This window comes from Orbicella franksi, chromosome 11, assembly GCF_964199315.1.
Source record: "Orbicella franksi chromosome 11, jaOrbFran1.1, whole genome shotgun sequence".
Taxonomy (NCBI): Eukaryota; Metazoa; Cnidaria; class Anthozoa; order Scleractinia; family Merulinidae; genus Orbicella; species Orbicella franksi.
In genome coordinates, this window is record NC_138155.1 from 18,324,975 (window position 1) to 18,342,981 (window position 18,007).

Consider the following 18,007-nt stretch of genomic DNA (forward strand, 5'->3'; position numbering starts at 1 on the left):
TAGTCCTATCTTTTGATTTGAGAAAGTCATTTGTTGTAGTTTCTGTCTTTTGATTTAAGGTCATTCAAGAAGGTCATTTGTTGTAGTCTTTTCTTTTAAGAGTCATTTGTTGTAATTTCTGTCTTTTGATTTAAGAGAAATAGTTATGTAAATGCCGTATTTGGCGCATTGGACCAAAAAATACCCTTCAACAGCCCCCGCAAATCAAAAAATACCCTCGCCGACCCTCAACTCGAAAAACCCGATTTTCAAGCATTTTAAGAGCACTTTCTGTTCAAGCCCCCTCGTGGGCAAATTTCATGTCTCCCAAACCTCCACAAATTAAAAAAATCCTTCCGCCAGAAACCCTTTGCAGAGCCGGCTTATGATTTAAAATACTCTCGCTAGACCTCTAGAAATCAAAAAATGCTTCGTTTCAGAAACAGCATAAAAATGGATTGTCTCAGGCCTCCACAAATCAAAAAATCATTCACCACTTGCAAAACAGAGCTTTTGAAAGAGACTTAAAGAAAAATAGACATTTATACATTGGTAGTAATGAATATGAAAAATGAAAATTTATTTCAAAAGATCTAACTATAATATAGTAATGATGAATAAATCAAACTTGAATAAGTTGTCAAAAAAAAAAACAATAAATTGTTCTATTACTAAAAGATCAACAAAAATTAAAAAAAACTATTCCAGTACCTCGCAAAACTGTAAAACAAATGGTACATGATTATGAGGAAAATAAAATTGCACCACCTCTTGAATTTAGAGATAATTACAAACCAATTCCAAAACCTAGAACTATTAAATCTAAAAAACCAATTCCTGCGCCAAGAACCAAAATCACACCTATTAAACAAGCTCTAGAAGATGCTGTTAAAACATATGAGATTAATTTAAAAATAAAAATTAATCCAATTACAAAATAGTAGACAGGCAATTGAATACTATTTTAATAAATGTTACTTGGAAAATAACAAAAATTTAAAATTTTATGAATCTTTGAGAGTGACTTTAATTAAAGAAGTTTCTAATAATGAAAAAAATGATAAAGATGTTGAAGTTGAAATTGATATTACTGGTGGAAAGCATTATGTAAAACGTAAAACAGCTTGATTTCAATAGTCAAGCTCAAACTGTTACAAATATTATTGATTCAATCAACAATTAAAAATTGCTCAAGAACAAATTCTTAAAAAAATTGGTCAATGGTTATCTGAAGGTAGTGGCTGGATAATCGATAAAATTGATAACCATTATTTGAATATTGTTAAATATAAGCCAATGAAGGGAAAATCATATATCCATCTTCCAAAAGAATTAAGACATAATATGAAAGGTCTAATAAATATAAAAATAAAGATAATGAATGTTTCAGATGGTGTCATATTAGACATTTAAATCCACAAAACAAAGATCAAGAAAGAGTTAAAATAATTGATAGGGAATATGTTAAACATTTAGATTATTCTGATGTTGAATTTCCGGTTAAAATTAATGATTATAATAAAATTGAAAACAAAATAATATCAACATTAATGTTTTCGGTTATGAGAATAAACAAAAATTTCCAATTCATATTTCCAAAGAAAGGTTCAATGATCATTTGAATTTACTGTTAATAAGTAATGAAGAAAAACAACATTATGTACTGATTAAAGACTTCAACAGATTTATGTTTGATCAAACTAAACATCAACATAAACAACATTTTTGCATGCATTGTCTTCAACATTTTTCATCAGAAGATATTCTTAATAAACATAAAACTAATTGTATTGTAAGTAATGGTGAACAAGCAATAAAAATGCCAGAAAAAGGTGAAAAAATTATATTTAAAAATCATCATAGACAATTAAAAGTACCATTTGTTATTTACGCTGATTTCGAATCTATTACAGAAAAAGTGGATTCTTGTAAACCAAATGATAGTGAATCCTATACTGAAGCATATCAAAAACACACAGATTGTAGTTATGGCTATAAATAAGTATGTTGCTATGATGATAAATATACAAAACCAGTTCAATCTTATAGAGGTGAAAATGCAGTTCATAAATTTATGGAGAAAATGCTTGATGAAGTTGAATATTGCACAAACATAAAATACAAATTCAATAAACCTCTTAAGATGACAGATGAAAATAATTTCAAACAATCAAAAGAATCTCATATTTGTGGTAAAAGAGTAAGAGATCGTTGTCATGTAACAGGTAAATACAGAGGTTCTGCACATGAGAGTTGTAATCTAATTTTAAACTTACTGATAAAATACCAGTTATATTTCATAATCTGAGAGGATATGATAGTCATTTCATAATGCAGCAAATAGGTGAAATAGCTTCAAATCATAAATACATTGATAAGAAAGGAGAAGAAGAAAAAATGTTGATAAATGCAATTCCAGATGATATGGAAAAATATATGGCATTCATGCTAGGTAATAATCTTGTATTTATTGATAGTTTCCAATTCATGAGCTCCAGTCTTGATAAACTAGTGAGTAATTTGCCAAAAGAATCTCTAAAATATACATCTGAAGTTTTCAAAGGAAAAGCACTGGATCTAATGTCAAAGAAAGGCATTTATCCTTATGATCATATGGATTCATTTGAAAAATTCAATGAAACCAAACTACCTTCAGAAGAACAATTTTATAGTATTCTAAATGACGAACATATTAGTGATAATGATTATAAACACGTTAAAAAAGTGTGGAGAGGATTTAATCTCAAGAACATGGGAGAATATCATGATCTATATTTATTGTCTGATATTCTGTTACTATCTGATGTTTTTGAAAATTTCAGAAACACATGTTTTGAATATTATAAACTTGATCCTGCTCATTATTTTAAATGAAATAAATAAAACAAATTTGGAAAAGTATACAGAAGATAGTAAAACTGGATTGATTTTAGAAGTTGATCTTGAATATCTAAAAGAATTACATGATTTACATAATGATTTTCCATTAGCTCCTGAACAAGTTAAAGTAACAGAAAATATGCTTTCAGATTATTGTAAAGAAATAAAAGACAAATTCAATATTTCTATCAGACAAGTTCATAAATTAATACCTACATTGAATAACAAAGAAAAATATGTTTTACATTATAGAAATTTACAATTATATCTTGATTTGGGGCTAAAATTGACAAAAGTGGATAGAGTTTTGAAATTCAATCAATCAGCATGGTTAAAACCTTATATTGATTTTAATACGGAAAAAAGAAAACAAGCAAAAAATTCATTTGAAAAAGATTTCTTCAAACTTATGAATAATTCAGTATTTGGGAAAACAACGGAAAATTTGAGAAAAAGAGTAGATGTTAAATTAGATAGATAGATAGATAGATAGATAGATAGATAGATAGATAGATAGATAGATAGATAGATAGATAGATAGATAGATATGTGATGAAAAACAACACGTTAAATTAGCAAGCAAACCTACTTATGTATCATTTAAAATTTTCAGTAAAAATTTAGTAGCTGTACATAAAATCAAAGAAACATTAAAGTTGGATAAACCAGCATATATTGGAATGTCTATATCGGATATATCAAAAACATTAATGTACGATTTCTATTATAATTACATCAAAAAAAAAAATACAAAACTAAAGCTCAATTATTATTTACCAGTCCGGAATATCCCGATATATTAGGACGGCCATGACGTCATGAAGCTATTGTTAGCAGGGAAAATGGCGGACCTTTCATGCGGACAAAGAAAATATGTTGTTTCAAGTCTCGCATTGACACTAGCCAGCATTAAACGGGACTTTTTGCGACCAAACGTTGAGAAGGAGAATAAGCGGCCATTTTGGTAGTGGGAGAACGTGAACTGTCTTCTAATCATTGAGTTTTTCTGGTGTCAAGCGACAATGTACACGCGATTTTGTGGTCAAATATTAAGGTTAGTAAAGAGTACACGTTATTTTCTAGTATTTGCGTATTTTAAATTGAGCTGTGTATATTTTTTACTGGTTCTAGTGTTGTTAAAGTTTCATCATGCCAAATTCCACGGTTGTAAACAACGCCAATAGTTTGTAAACTCTCTTTGAATTTGAGGCCTTACATGTGTGCTTGAACCGCTATTATTAGGCTTGAGCAATGCATTGTTCCTTCGTTTTTATGACAGTTGTTTTCAATTTTTCTCTCTTAAGTACATGGAAGAGCATACTCGACTGCTCGAGGCACTTTGCCGAATTTGTGGGGGGAAAAAAGGGAAAAGAGCGGAAAGAAGACGTCGCTAAGTACGCGGACGAAATTAAACAAATTTGGCCGGGAGGTCTCTGTGTTCGTGGATTTACCGAATGTGTACCCCAATTGTATCACTGGAGATCCAACAGCCTGTTCAAAACCAGCTACAGCACAGAAGTGGCAGCGAAACAGACAGGCCAGGGGTAGTGCAGTGATTCCCTGTAAATGTATTGCATCAGTATCCCAAGGAATGGCACAAAGGGTAGAGGAGATTGTTTGTGCTCATTTACCAGACGTTGAGGGCCATGCAAACATGTAAGTTAAGGTTTGTAGGGGGCATTGTACTCTTTTTTGGCTTTTTTAAAAAACTATACACACTACAGCTGTTCCTAGTAGATGATGATTCTTTTCACCTCCCCATGAAGCTTGATTGTACCAGAAAGTAATGTTTTGGTAAAATAATTATTATGAAAGCAAAGACTGAAAAAGCACAAGAGTTTAGAATGTAGTGTCGAGTGTTGAACGTTACTAATTGTCAAACTAATAACAAATAGATACAAGAAATATTTGAAATAAATACCAAAATGGAGAAATTTCAGAATTACAAAGAATATATTAACAGAATTTTTGACTATCCCTGCATCTGACAACACTAAAATTTTGGATACATTTTTTCTAGCTTAGTTTATTTTGTATAAAAGAACAAGAATTTCTAACTCGTATGCGTTATTGAAAATTCTGTTTTAATGATGATTTCATTTCCTCGATTTAGCCAACTCCGTATAACATTTTGGACATCTACAATTTATCGTTGCTGGCATATAAGAACACGCGCGAGCTGTCGATTTCGGCCCGATAATCCCTAGATAAGAGGAAAGCCTCAATTCTCATATCGATCATTTCTGTGCTTAGAAAAATGCAGAGTAAAGATGCTTACCGATTGTATGGTCTCTTTCCAAAGAATGATAACAGCAGCTCGTCAAACGTGGCCCGCATTGCGTTCTGTGGTTTTTCCTTCGGTCCGAGGATAATCGTTACCTGGGCAGAATTGTCTGTGACATGGAACGCGAACACAAACTTTCCTTTTATTTTATAATTTGGACAGTATTTAACTCAATTCGAGATAAATATATACCTCCTGAAGGCCCGCATTCATGGCATTGGAAAGTATTCGCGACTCTATTTGTCCGCCATCTTGAATCTCTTGGTTTGTTATGAAACACAACACTCCAACCAAAACACGCATTCTCATTGGTTGAAACGTGAGGTTCGTGACATCACAGCCGTCCTAATATATCGGGATATTCCGGACTGTTCACAGATACTGATAGTTTAACATATGAAATTGAAACAAAAGACGTTTACAAAGATTTTTGGAAAAATAAAGACAAGTTTGATAATAGTGATTATCCAGAAGATAGTAAATTCTATGATAAAACAAACAAAAAGGTAATTGGAAAATTCAAAGACGAAGCTTGAGGTCAAATAATAACAGAATTTGTTGGTCTCAGAAGTAAGATGTATTCATATATTAGAGAAAATGGAGAAAATAATAAAACAGCAAAAGGCATCAAAAAATGGTAATCAAAAAGAATATCAATCATACCGATTATAAAAATACTCTCTTCAATAGTGAACAAATGTATCATAAAATGAGGACAATCAGATCTAATTGTCATCAAATAGGTAGTTATGAATTGAATAAAGTATCACTATCATGTTTTGATGATAAAAGATATATACGAAAATATGGTATACACTCTTATGCTTACGGACATTATAAAATCAAAAATTAATTTTTTCAAAAGATGGTCTATCAAAAATTTTATTTTCAATAAAATCAAGTGTAACTTCAGCAGAAGTTTGATGGCATACATTCGTATGCATTGGTTTTAAAAAATCTAATTCAATTTTTAATTTTCTATATTCTATTTCATCAGGAAATTTTATTGGTTTTTCAATTTTTTCATTTTTACTCTCCATATATATTATACGGCTCTATCTTTTAAAATATTTATGGTTTGAAAAACATTTTTATGAAAACTATTATAAAGAGATGTCACTACACTATATTGCAATGAGTAAGATTGAAATTAATAATTGTGTTTATAAAATCCATCCAGTTTATGATCTGTATGCTGCTGATGAAAATGGTAATATAATTAATATCATTAAGAAAGTACCTCACAAAGGTAATGATAATAGTCACGGTTATCTCAAATTAAACGTTAGAAAACACAAACAAAGTGGTTATAAATGTTATTACGTTCATCGACTTGTTTGGGAGTGTTATAACGGACTTATCCCAGATGATAAAGTTATTGATCATATCAATGATGTCTAAGATGATAATAGATTATGCAATCTCCAATTGATGACGCCTCAACAAAATTCTAAAAAATCTGCCAAGAAACGTGATTACACATTTGTAAAATACAATCATCAAAATCGAAAGTGTGTGAAAGCCATCAATCAACAACACATATAAGATGAGGGTTCTGGCGCAGCGGCTTACAACAAGGAAGCAAACAGGCAAAAAACGCTCCCACCCCCAACTTCCCGATGCTTGCGAGGGAAGTTGGGGGTGGGAGCGTTTTTTGCCTGTTTGCTTCCTTGTTGTGCTGCGACCAGAACCCTCATCTTATATGTGTGTGTCACGCAAACAGTATAACAATAAAATCGCGCGAGCGGCGCATCGAAGCTGTAACGTCTGTAATCAATCGCCACACAAATTCTGCCCGCACTGATTTCATTCAAAAGTGCGCCAGAAATATTTTCGTATTGAACAAGTATATGCACAGTGTATACGCCGACATGGCTGCGGCAAGATATTCGTCCGATGTTCAACTTTCCGAGGCCATTCAAAGCCTCCCTCCAGAGCTTCGTGAGATGATTCTCAAGGAGTACATAGCGATAAAAATAAAGGAAAAAATGAAATGGGGTGGGACAAGGTACACAAGAATATTTTAAAACTGCCTTTCTGTCAATACAGGGAGCAGATTGTGCCGATGGTTATTTGTTTCGAATATCCGGACTGTTGTTTCGAGGAGTGTTGTTTCCCATGTTTCGAAAAGGAGGGAACTGTTCATAAAGCAACGCTAAACCCGCCGATAATACCTCTCGTAGAAGCCACCCCTGAGTACAAGAATTTTTTAAAAGTATGCTCTGGGGATGGTTATGATGATTGGCACAAGTGGTTCCTTTTTGGCAGGGAGCGTTAGCGAAAAAGGCGGCGACTAACCTTCGTTCGAAGCAAAAGTTTTGTTTTGAAATCTGCGAGTTGCGTGACATTTTTTCTCAGAAATACTGGAACCAAATATTACCCAGGCCCCTTTGACGAGCAGTACTGAAAAAACATGGAGGACAACTCAAGATTTTTTTGTTTGGGCCGAAAATGACGAACCAGAACAGAATTTACCAAAAAATACGCCCAGACAACGCGCTGTAAGTTATTTTTTCACCACAGAATCTGCCGAAGTGAAGCGAGCAGGAGGAAACGAGAAAATAGCAAGATTTGATCGCAGCGTTCGATCGCTCGTATCATGTGTTATTCCTTGAACAAGGGCCTCGATCGAACCCGTTTAAGAGGCCCTGCGCCTAAGAAACGACCGATGATTTGCGGCTAAAAAATAAAATCGGCCGATTTTTATCTCCCAAGTAGAGGTTACCGAATACTATTTAAAAATGAATTCCTTTTGTTTTAGTTTCGCTTTAAACCAAAAATATCGAGCCGCAAACGTTTTCCGTCTGATAGCGGCAAAATCAGGCCGAAAATAAGCCCCCGCAAAAATACTGTCCAGAAATTACTATCGCAACGCAAAATAATGAGAAAACTACACAGCGTTGAAGAAAAAGGCCTTTTAATGCAATATCATTCGATAAACATCAAAAAACTGCCGAAGCGATTAAAAAATAAAGTTTCAAATATTGCATACTAAATTAGATGGAGCGTTGGAGCTGATTTTAAAATAATTATTTCTCAAAAGTTCAACGCTTTTGAAAGCAATCACAGTGATGAATCAGACATTGGAGAGATATACATTACGTTTCTGGAAAAACATTTTTCGGCCAAAGTATATTGACCTTGTACAAGGCGTTCAAAGTTACCGTGTTTACCGTTATCCTGCTACTTCGGCGAAACACTTCTCTTTTGCCAATACGGCCGTGGGTAGCGTGGTAAACGCCACTTTAAACCTTGCTAGGCCTTCAAAGACCATCCTGAGTAGAAGGATGTATAATTGAAAGAGAAAGGAAGATGAAAAATACGCAGAAAAAGAAAATAACTCGAAATTACCATCTGCTAACGAAAGTTGGATCTGGAAAATGTCGTGGCGTGACAGCGGCCATTGACGTCATTTGTATAAATAGCGGCGGAATCCAAACGAATGCACAAATAGGAAAACAATTTTTCCCGGCCAGAAAACGTTTAGTGGAACAATGTTATGTTATTTTTCACAAATGATGGTCACTCAGAAAGAAAAACTTCCCCAACCGCCACACCGTTTTGGCCGCAGCGTGATCTGAGTTATGGGGTCACGACTGGATCCCTAGCCGCTGACCGCACGAAGGACATTGCAGACTCCTTTTCCCACGCTTTTGCGACTTGACGTGACATATGACGTCAATGGCCGCTGTCACGCCACGACATGATTTTTATCGAATGATATTGCATTAAAAGGCCTTTTTCTTCAACACTGTGTAGTTTTCTCATTATTTTGCGTTGCGATAGTAATTTCTGAACAGTTTTTTGCGGGGGACTTATTTTCGGCCTGATTTTCCTGCTATCAGACGGAAAAAGTTTGCGGCTCAATATTTTTGGTTTAAAGCGAAACTGAAACAAAAGAAATTCATTTTTAAATAGTATTCGGTAACCTCTACTTGGGAGATAAAAATCGGCCGATTTTATTTTTTAGCCGGAAATCATCGGTCGTTTCTTAGGCGCAGGGCCTCTTAAGTTTCCTCTGCTTCTCGCATGACTTCAACGACTTGATACGTTATCTGTCTGACCTCTTTCTGCCAAACGGGCGTAGAAAGTTCCGTGAAAATAAAGCAAATAGCGTGGAACAGCACAATCATTTTGGCCTTCAGAACTGCTGTTGTGATATAATTTATTCATCCAATCTCTAAATATAGCTCAAGCATGACATCATCTCGCCGCCCAAAAGCGCATGCGTATGTGTGAAAACCTGCGAATTTAGGCAAAAGACAGAGAAGCAACACCACAAGTGATAGGAGAGGCGACTGGATCAATGTATATAGCTTGAGTAATTTTACTGTTTATCAGCGAGCAAATGATGGTGTTTTTGGATGTGAGGGTGGCCACCTCTGATTTCTCATACGGCACGTACAGGCGCTTGTCAGGGGTATGGGGTGAGACCGTCCACGGTGACAACCCCGGGTGAACCCACCCCGGCCCAGTGGTGACTGGGGGGTGCTCAGAGGTCCCTCGGGATCTCAAACCTCGTCCGGAGGTAAAACGGGACAGCCGCCTTGTCAGCGGCGGAAAAAGTCCTAGCCGGGGCTAGGCAAAAGAACAGCCAACCAGCACCCCCGACAGGGATTTTGATTTTTTGTGTGACCTGTCACGCAACGTCACGCGTGATAGTAACGTAACCCAGTCACGCAACGTCACGCGTGAAGGTAACGCGGTGTACCACAATCACCTGTTTTTGATAAGACTAAGAGAAAGTTTTGTGTTTTTTCGCTCAAAATTTAGTTCAAATCTGCTGTTTAATCCGCAAGTTTTTTTTTATATTCTTCCCGAACCTGGTCCCGAACCTGGTTTCTTATTTTTTCGATATCTGGCTGGATTGGACTTGTCTGTATTCGCGCGAAGTTCGATCGTAAAGCTTCTTTAAGCTGGCGATATTTCTGCATTTCACGTGTGATCAGTTGAAACTCCGTGTCAGAAACCCGATTATCATTAAGAGCCTGTGAGACGGCGAGGTTTATCGAGTCATGTTTCCCGATAGCCAGAGAATGGATTCTCGAGTGCTTATTGACTTTGCGTTCAAGCTTCTTGTTGACAACGGATAGGCCAGTGGAAACCGCGCCAGATAAAGCTGCTATCCCGGCAACAGGCGCGCCGACAACAATTCCAACACCAGTGAGTGATGTTGCAACAGCCCCAGAAGATAGAACTGCTGTGAAGGCGCCAAGGCCAACCAGGGAATAGTGAAGCGCTTTCCGGGCTTTTTTGTATTTTTTCAACACAAGCCTGTAATGCTCAACCTCGGCAGATATTTCTTTTTCAACTCTGCTTATCTCGGTTAGCCGGAAATTCTCGGCATTTGTCGTTTCGGGAAGGCTTGGATAGATTCTTCTTTCATTCTCGGCAGGCGACGCGCTTGGTGGCAACAGATTTGCCGAAGACATTGTGTATATATAGAAATTTAATTTAACTGTAATTCAAAAAGAAGCGGGAAGCCCTTGAAATCAAAGAGTTCACCATTTTCATCTTTGACGCTAATGGTGATGCTATTTATGAACTCGTCTGTAGAGCATTCTCGCTAAACCTGTTGCGAGAAGCCTGGTAGCTCACCTTTTCATAAGGCTTCCCTTTCACATCAAACAAGGCTAATACATCTGACCTTTTGCCATTGAACAGATTCTTCTGTTTGTCGATCAAGTCGCAATGAATAAAATATGTCATTGGAGCTGTAAGCCTTTTTACGAAGGTTATAAGACTCAACTTTCGCCCAATACCAAGCAAACCGGCTAAATCGCGATCAAGTTCAATCGGTTTTGCCCCAAAATTTCTGATTACAAGCTGGCCAAGAGGTTGGTTAAGTTCTGTTTCCAACTGTTTATAATGATATTTGTCGAACAGACTGTCTATTGTTTTGCAAAGCTTTCTAAATTATAATGTCCTGGGGGTAATTTACTAACTGACAAAGCTTTATCTTTGTTTTTATCTCCCAAGGAGGCCGAACCTTCTTTCTTCAAAGTGTCCCAGCTGTTGTACAAACTGCAAGAAATGAGTTTCATTAAATGCACTTTCGATATCGGTTTTTCAAAAGATATTGTCCCTCCGTTCTGTTGCGTGACAACAGTGAGAACAACCATTTTATATTCAACAAATAAAATTATGTTCAAATAATATGGCGAATTTGTGGAATGGTCCTGCGTTAAAAAAAGCGGAGGCGGCGAAGAAAAAGGCGTGGACAAACTTTTTAAACCACTTCCCCAAAGCGGACAAAAGCCGGTTCGTTTCGCAAGGAAGCGTCGACGAGAAAAATAACGTGACCGGGGAGGTGTTTTTCAAAGAAAGCGAAGACTCGTTTCAAAGTGTCTTCGGTTCAGATAGAAAATATTGGAGCGTGGAATGAGAGGAGGTTAGGCGCTAGGTTTGGGAGACAGCGGAGGTTTTCCTTATCAATTGTCGCCCCTCGGTTCAAAAGTTTCTTTGCCCATCCCTGCGGTACATTTCGACGGCAAAGCGCAAAGCTTGAAAAAAATATTCAACGCCGAAATCCAAATCTACGTCACGCCTGACCAATATTTTACGACAAAATTCAGAGAAATATTTTAAGAAACCAAACTCAGGCACACTTCTGCAGCCGAATCAAAACACTGGTTAGGAGGGCCTGACATGAAATATTGGCCGCAGCAGCTCAACTTCGCGGTTTTCTGCGCGACACAGGTGTGCGGAGTTTCTCGCGAAATCTTTGACAGCGGGATGAATCTCCCCCCGCAGATAAGAGCTTTTTATATCTTCCACGTGTATTTTACGGTCAGGCGAATTTTGTTCCAGCTAGGAGGTATTCAGAGCATGAGCGCTTTGCCTGGAGACCCGCTTTTCAACCAATTCAATAATCATTATGACGTTGCTTCATACAAAAGGTTATGCAGGGAGCTCGGCATAGACCCCTCGAGTGATTTCCGCTACACGCACGGGGCAAACCACGGTCTGGGAAGCGTTTACGTCTATGCGAGCGGCGCGTCGAAAACTGACTACCTATACCCGGGATGGAACAAATTCAGCGATGAAGGCGGGAAAGCGATAAAAGGGGACTTGATTTATTACATCGAGCCGGGTGCCGCTTCTGAGACCCAATCGGACTGGTTCGCGCCAAACACAGCATCAGGTTTGACGCAGGCGGGCTTGGTGCGAATCAACCAGTCGATCGAGGCTTTCGTTTACTGCATCCTGGGCGCGCAAGTCAACGTCCGCAGCAGCATTCTCGGTTCGGCGGTCGAGCGAGAGAAGCCCAGAGTGAGTTCCTTGTGCTGGTGGAAAGCACGATCACACAGCCCGACCTGGCCGCGAGCGTGCAAAGGTACCAGCTCGCGGTGGACCAAGCGAAGGTCGGGCTCAATCTCGCTGTTGCCCCCATGGCCTGGCTCATGCCCGCGCAAATGATAATCAATACCGCAAGCACGATCGGTTTCAACAACAAGCTGAAACAGGCGGTCTCCGGGATGAAACTGGGGGTCAACAACGAGGTAAATCCTGACACAAAAAAAGCTGGGCTCAAACTCATGGCAGGCGGCCCGTCAAAAATTAAGCCTCCCAACAGCCATCCGTCCAACCCGATACACAAAGCCGCAACTGCCGAATCAAGGAAACCATCTTCGACTGAAACTCAGCAAGCGCAGCCAACGGCGCAAAAAATAGAGCCCGCGGCTCCAGATAAAACACCGCAACATGAAATAAACAAAACAGCTGTCATTGTAGGTGTAGTTGGATTATCGGTGTTGCTGTTCATGGCTTGGAGGTAAAGTTAACGCTGCTTCTTAAAATATTGTTCGAACAAAAAGGCCACCGCGGCAAGAATGAGCAGCCAGGTGTACTCGGCCAGAAATCCGACGACTTGGCCGGCGGCTTTGAACAGGAAGCTCACGATCGAGCCAATCAGCCCGGGCAGCAGAGAACCGAGTTTCGCGGCAATATCTTTGAGGCCATTTCCCAAAGCTTTGCCGGTGGTTTTCAAACCTCTGGTGAGGGCCCCGATGACAGCTCCGATTGTGACCCCGGCGGCGAGAAGAATAGCAGTCAATGTCACTTCATGTTTTTTGAAGATTTCCTTGACCCTTTCCAAGAGAGGCCGCCCCCTTTCCCTTTCCGCGATCTGAGTTTGCAAACGCGCGATCTCCTCGTTTCTTTCTGCAACTCTGCCTTCTGCGGCTTCTTTTTCAGAGGGAGAGGCATTCTCATCTCGGATGATCGCCTGGTCTTCCTCGTTTTGGCGCTGCAGCTCGCTTTCCTGCTCTTTCAGGTCGTCCAACGGTTTTGTTTGGTTTAGCCTTTCTTCGACGTTGTTTCTTTCACTTTCTTTTGCCGCGAGGCTTGCTCTGAGTCTGTCGACCTTTTCTTGTTCTTTTTCTTTGTTTTTCGCTTGCTTTTCAAGCGCGGCCACCTCCTTTTTTGCGTTTTCTAAATCTGTTTGTAAATTCTTTTGCAGCTGCTTCAGCCTGCGCAGTTCCGCTTCACTTTCAAAATTGGACCCCTGCTCATCATGAATTTCACCAATCTTTGCTTGGTTTCTATCTATTCGTTGCCTAAGCTCCTGCAACTCTTGTGACGCTTTTTCCCTTTCCGCGGCAAGCTTTTCTGCCTCTTTTAATTGCTTTTCAGAGTCTATCAAATTTTGTCGGACAGTTCTTATGGTCTCATTTTGTCGATCAATAACTTCTTGTGCCATCGGGCCAAGAGAGTCTTTGATCTCTTTTGAAAGTTTTGGGTTTAGCTGTTGCTTGCCTGTACCCTTTTCTTTGGTGAAGAGTTTATAAAGTTTTTTGCCAAAGCCCTTCATTTTCACATACAGTTCGCCCTTGTTGTATTCAGTTTCTAGATTTATTGCGCTTGCATTCGGAAAAACTCTCGTTAAACTGTCCCATGATCTTTGCTGCTCACCTTCCGCGCCTAACAAAGGAGTTTCTTCATAAGAAGTGTCATGCAGGCCGGACTGCTCGTGGAGCATAGTACGCATTTCCGTTTGTTCGCCCCCGTGGTAGAGGGCGCCAGGTTGGTAGGGAGTGGATGCCGCACCTGGTTGAAAAGGATGGCTTCTGTCAACCTCTTGTTCTTCATCATCATCGTGGTCAAGCCGATTGTCAAGATCTGGGTCTTTGTAACCAAATTCGCCACCACCTTCAGCCGACATAGCGCTATATTTCAAGCCTGTTATTTTTTAAATTAGAAAATTATCGCCGGCGTATTATACAATGTCAGTTCCAGAGAACCTTCGCGCAACGTACAGCAAAAAAACATTACAAGCCATGCAGGCCGAGCGCGCGGTCAAGCGGATCACCTTTTCCCGCACTGAAGCCAAACCCGGCGATACGCTGTATGTTTCAGTGCCCAAGCTGAACGTGAACGAGGTTCTGGTGCCGGGCTCGCTAGCGCTTGTCTTTAACATCGACCTTTCTGGAGGGCACGCCAACAACTTCCTTGTCCAGAACGTCACGCGAGCGCTCGTTGACAGGCTGCACGTGAAGTTTGGAGGCAGAACCCTGCAAGACACGGTTGGCTACGGAATCTACAAAATCTTTCATGACCTTTTTCTTTCGCAGGAAAAGCGAGACAACATGATCCTCGAAGGGATTCAGAGCGAGGATCTGTGCAAGATCCGCTCAAACGCTGGAGACAAGAAAGACTCGGGCGTCGACGCTGAAAAAAAGCTGAATGAGGTGTACGGGAGCAAGTACCGGATCAGGTTGACCATCAGATCCTAACTGATCACGGCGTTTTCTACCCCCAGGCCCTTTTCAACGACCTCGTATTCGAAGTAACCCTTGCTGAAGCTGAACATGTGGTCAAGGGCTCCGATACAACCCAGCTGAAATACAAGCTGACCAACATCCAGCTCAAATACGAAATGATCCGCAGCAAGACTCTGGCAGACGAGGCGTACAGCGTTTACTCCAGCGGAAAAGAGTTCGCCTATGACCACGTGATGCGTTTCAAAGTGTTGAACTTCGAAAAAAACGCCGACACGAGGAAGAACGTCAAAATCGAAGCCCAAAAAAGGTCGCTAAAAGCCATCCTGCTGCTGTTCATAGAGCCGTATGCTAATGGCACCAGAGATTCAGAAAAATACGTCTTCCCGGATCTGACGAAAGTCAGAGTCACGATCAACGGCTCGCCCAACATGATTTACAACAACGGCGTCGAAGGCAAGGACATGTGGGAAGAGGCCAAACGCTTCTTTGTGAAGGGAAAAAATAAAAACGTGCACATTGATGCGACAACGTTTTACACCGGAGATAATTTCGGGCTTCCAATTGATATGCGCTCCACGACAGACCAAGAAATGCACGGAAGTGGCAAGCGCCTTGTGAACAGTACAGACGGTGTCCAGCTGGAAATCGAGAGGAAAGCATTCTCAGGCAACTTGAATTGCCACGTATTCGTCATCTCCGACTCCCAGTTCAACATTATGGACAGACAGATGGTAGATGTACAGGATTGAATATGAACATGGACCCGAGCAAGATACCCTTCAACGCTCTCATTGTGGGGCCAACAAATTCAGGTAAATCGAGGTTCGTGGTGGACCAGCTCTACGGCCCATTCCGCGGAAAGTTCGACTACATCGTTCTCATCTGCCCGACGTTCACGCACAACAAGACCTACCACCGGCTTGGTGAAAACGATCCAAGAATGGATGTGATAGTCTGCGAACAGCACGCGTGGAAAAGTGGTTGAAGCTCGTGAGATGGCTTTCCGAGGGCACCAACACGCTCATAGTCCTCGACGACTGCGCGGCCTCCAAAGATGTGAAAGGGCGTACAGGCGAGCTGGTGAATCTCGCCTTTTCTGCCCGGCATATGGGCATCAGTGTTTGGGTGCTGACCCAGAAGTTGACCGGCATTACATCTTCCTTCCGGGAGAACGTGGCGGCGATCGTCCTCTTTTACACCCCTCGGCCAGGACCACGAAAGCCACCTTCGATGATTACGCCGGCGAGCTCTCCCCGGATGAGTACAAAGGTCTGGTTTCAAAGCTGAAAGAGCGAAAGTTCTCTTATCTTGTGTTCGCGATTCGCCACCCCTACGGGGTAAAGTTATTTGAATAAAAAAATGAAAGTTGTATATAGCCTTGCACAATGGCTGGAGAAGACGCCGCGTTAGCAGACGTTATGAACCTTCTTCAAACCGAACCCGAGCCGTCGAGTGGTCCCGCAGGTGGCCTTGTTCCAACCGCCCCCGGACCTGACATTCCTGCTCTTCGCGAGCAGCTGGCCGTGCTGGTGTCCACAGGCAAAGCCAAAGAGGCCATCGGAGTGCAGTTAACACACGAGCAGGTGAAGCGCCTGAGCGACAAAGAGGTCGAGAAATTCACCAAACGCTACGAGACGTACGTGGGCTCAAAGACAACGGAAAGCCTGATCGACAGCTTTATTTTTCTTGCAACCAAAGTGGTCGGAATGTCCGTCAAAATCAAAGACATCGACGCTTATCAGAAAGGGCTCAGAAACGACTACATCTTGAACAAAGAGCTCTCCAATCTGACCGGCAACCTTGCTTTGAAGTGCGGCCGGTTTCTTGCTGCGGCCAACGCGGTGTTCATCACCACAAAACATGTTGATTTCAGTCCACAGTTGCCGGAGCAGAGCCATCCTTCTCGTGATGAACACGGCTATCCGCTTGAGGGCGTTGATGAAGTACCCGACTCGGCAACTGCAAAATAACTTGTCAGCAAATCGTCAACAGCTGCTGAGAGGCGCTGACAAATTTTTATCAATTAAACTTTTTTATTTTGCTTAGAATACACCTTTGTTTCAGAATGTCAACCGAACAATCCGAGAGCGCACCTGCCGTCACGGCGCCTCAGGTCGAGACCCAAGCAGCACCCGCCGGCGATGCCACACAGCAAGCGACAACTCCGACTGCAGCCACGCAGCGCGTAAAAAACCCCAAGCGTGTGGCTGCTGGAAAAATGGTTGCTGAAAGAACGCGGCTGGCATGGGAAGAACAGAAGAAAGCGGCTGAGGCTTATCACGCGGAAAATAAAGCGAAAGCCGCCACAGAGGCCCCTGAGCCACCCCCTGAGCCAACCCCGACTACAGAAGGCGAAAGCCCAAAAAGCGGCGGCCTCAGCACCAACCAATGGATTGCTATTGGCGGCATAGGCGTTTCACTGCTCGGGATCTATTACAAACGTGAAGAGCTCAAGGCAATGGCCAAGCCCGCCTTCGACAAATTCAAAACGCCGGAGCCTGCGCCTGAGCCCACGAGTGTCGAGCCAGAACCTGCTCGCGCGACACAGCGAAAAGGATTTAAAAAAATGCTTTAAACATTTGCGAGTAGAGTATATTCCAACATGGTCGGAGTTGACTTTCCCAAACTTGCATTCAATTCAGCCGCGGTTTTTGGCATCTGGTTTCTATATCTCAACATCGCCATCAAGGTTGTTGATACAACCGCTGATCTTTTGAGCGAACCCTTTGTTGATAAGGGTGCAGAAGAAAAGAGAAGAATAGGAAGAATAGAAAAAGAAATAATAAGAATAAAAGAAGAAGAAGACGAGGCCGCGGTGAAGACAGATTAATTTTGTTTTAAACTTTTGTTCTTTCCTTATATCAAACGCAGCACGTCCAACACCATCTTGTCAAGACCGTCACTGACGCCGCAACTCTCACGGGATTAGTCACTGGCATCGGCTGAGCCGCAAAAAAGGTTGTGAAAGAGAATTTCACTTCCGATCCCAGCAGCAGTTTTATGAATTATATGAAGTTCACCGCCGTCATGGCGGGCAGCATTGCGCTCAAAAAGTACCTCGAGGACCAGAAAATCCTCCCCGACAGCGTTTGAAATAAATTATTTTGTTTTGAAGAAATAAAAGTCTATTATATTGCGCCAT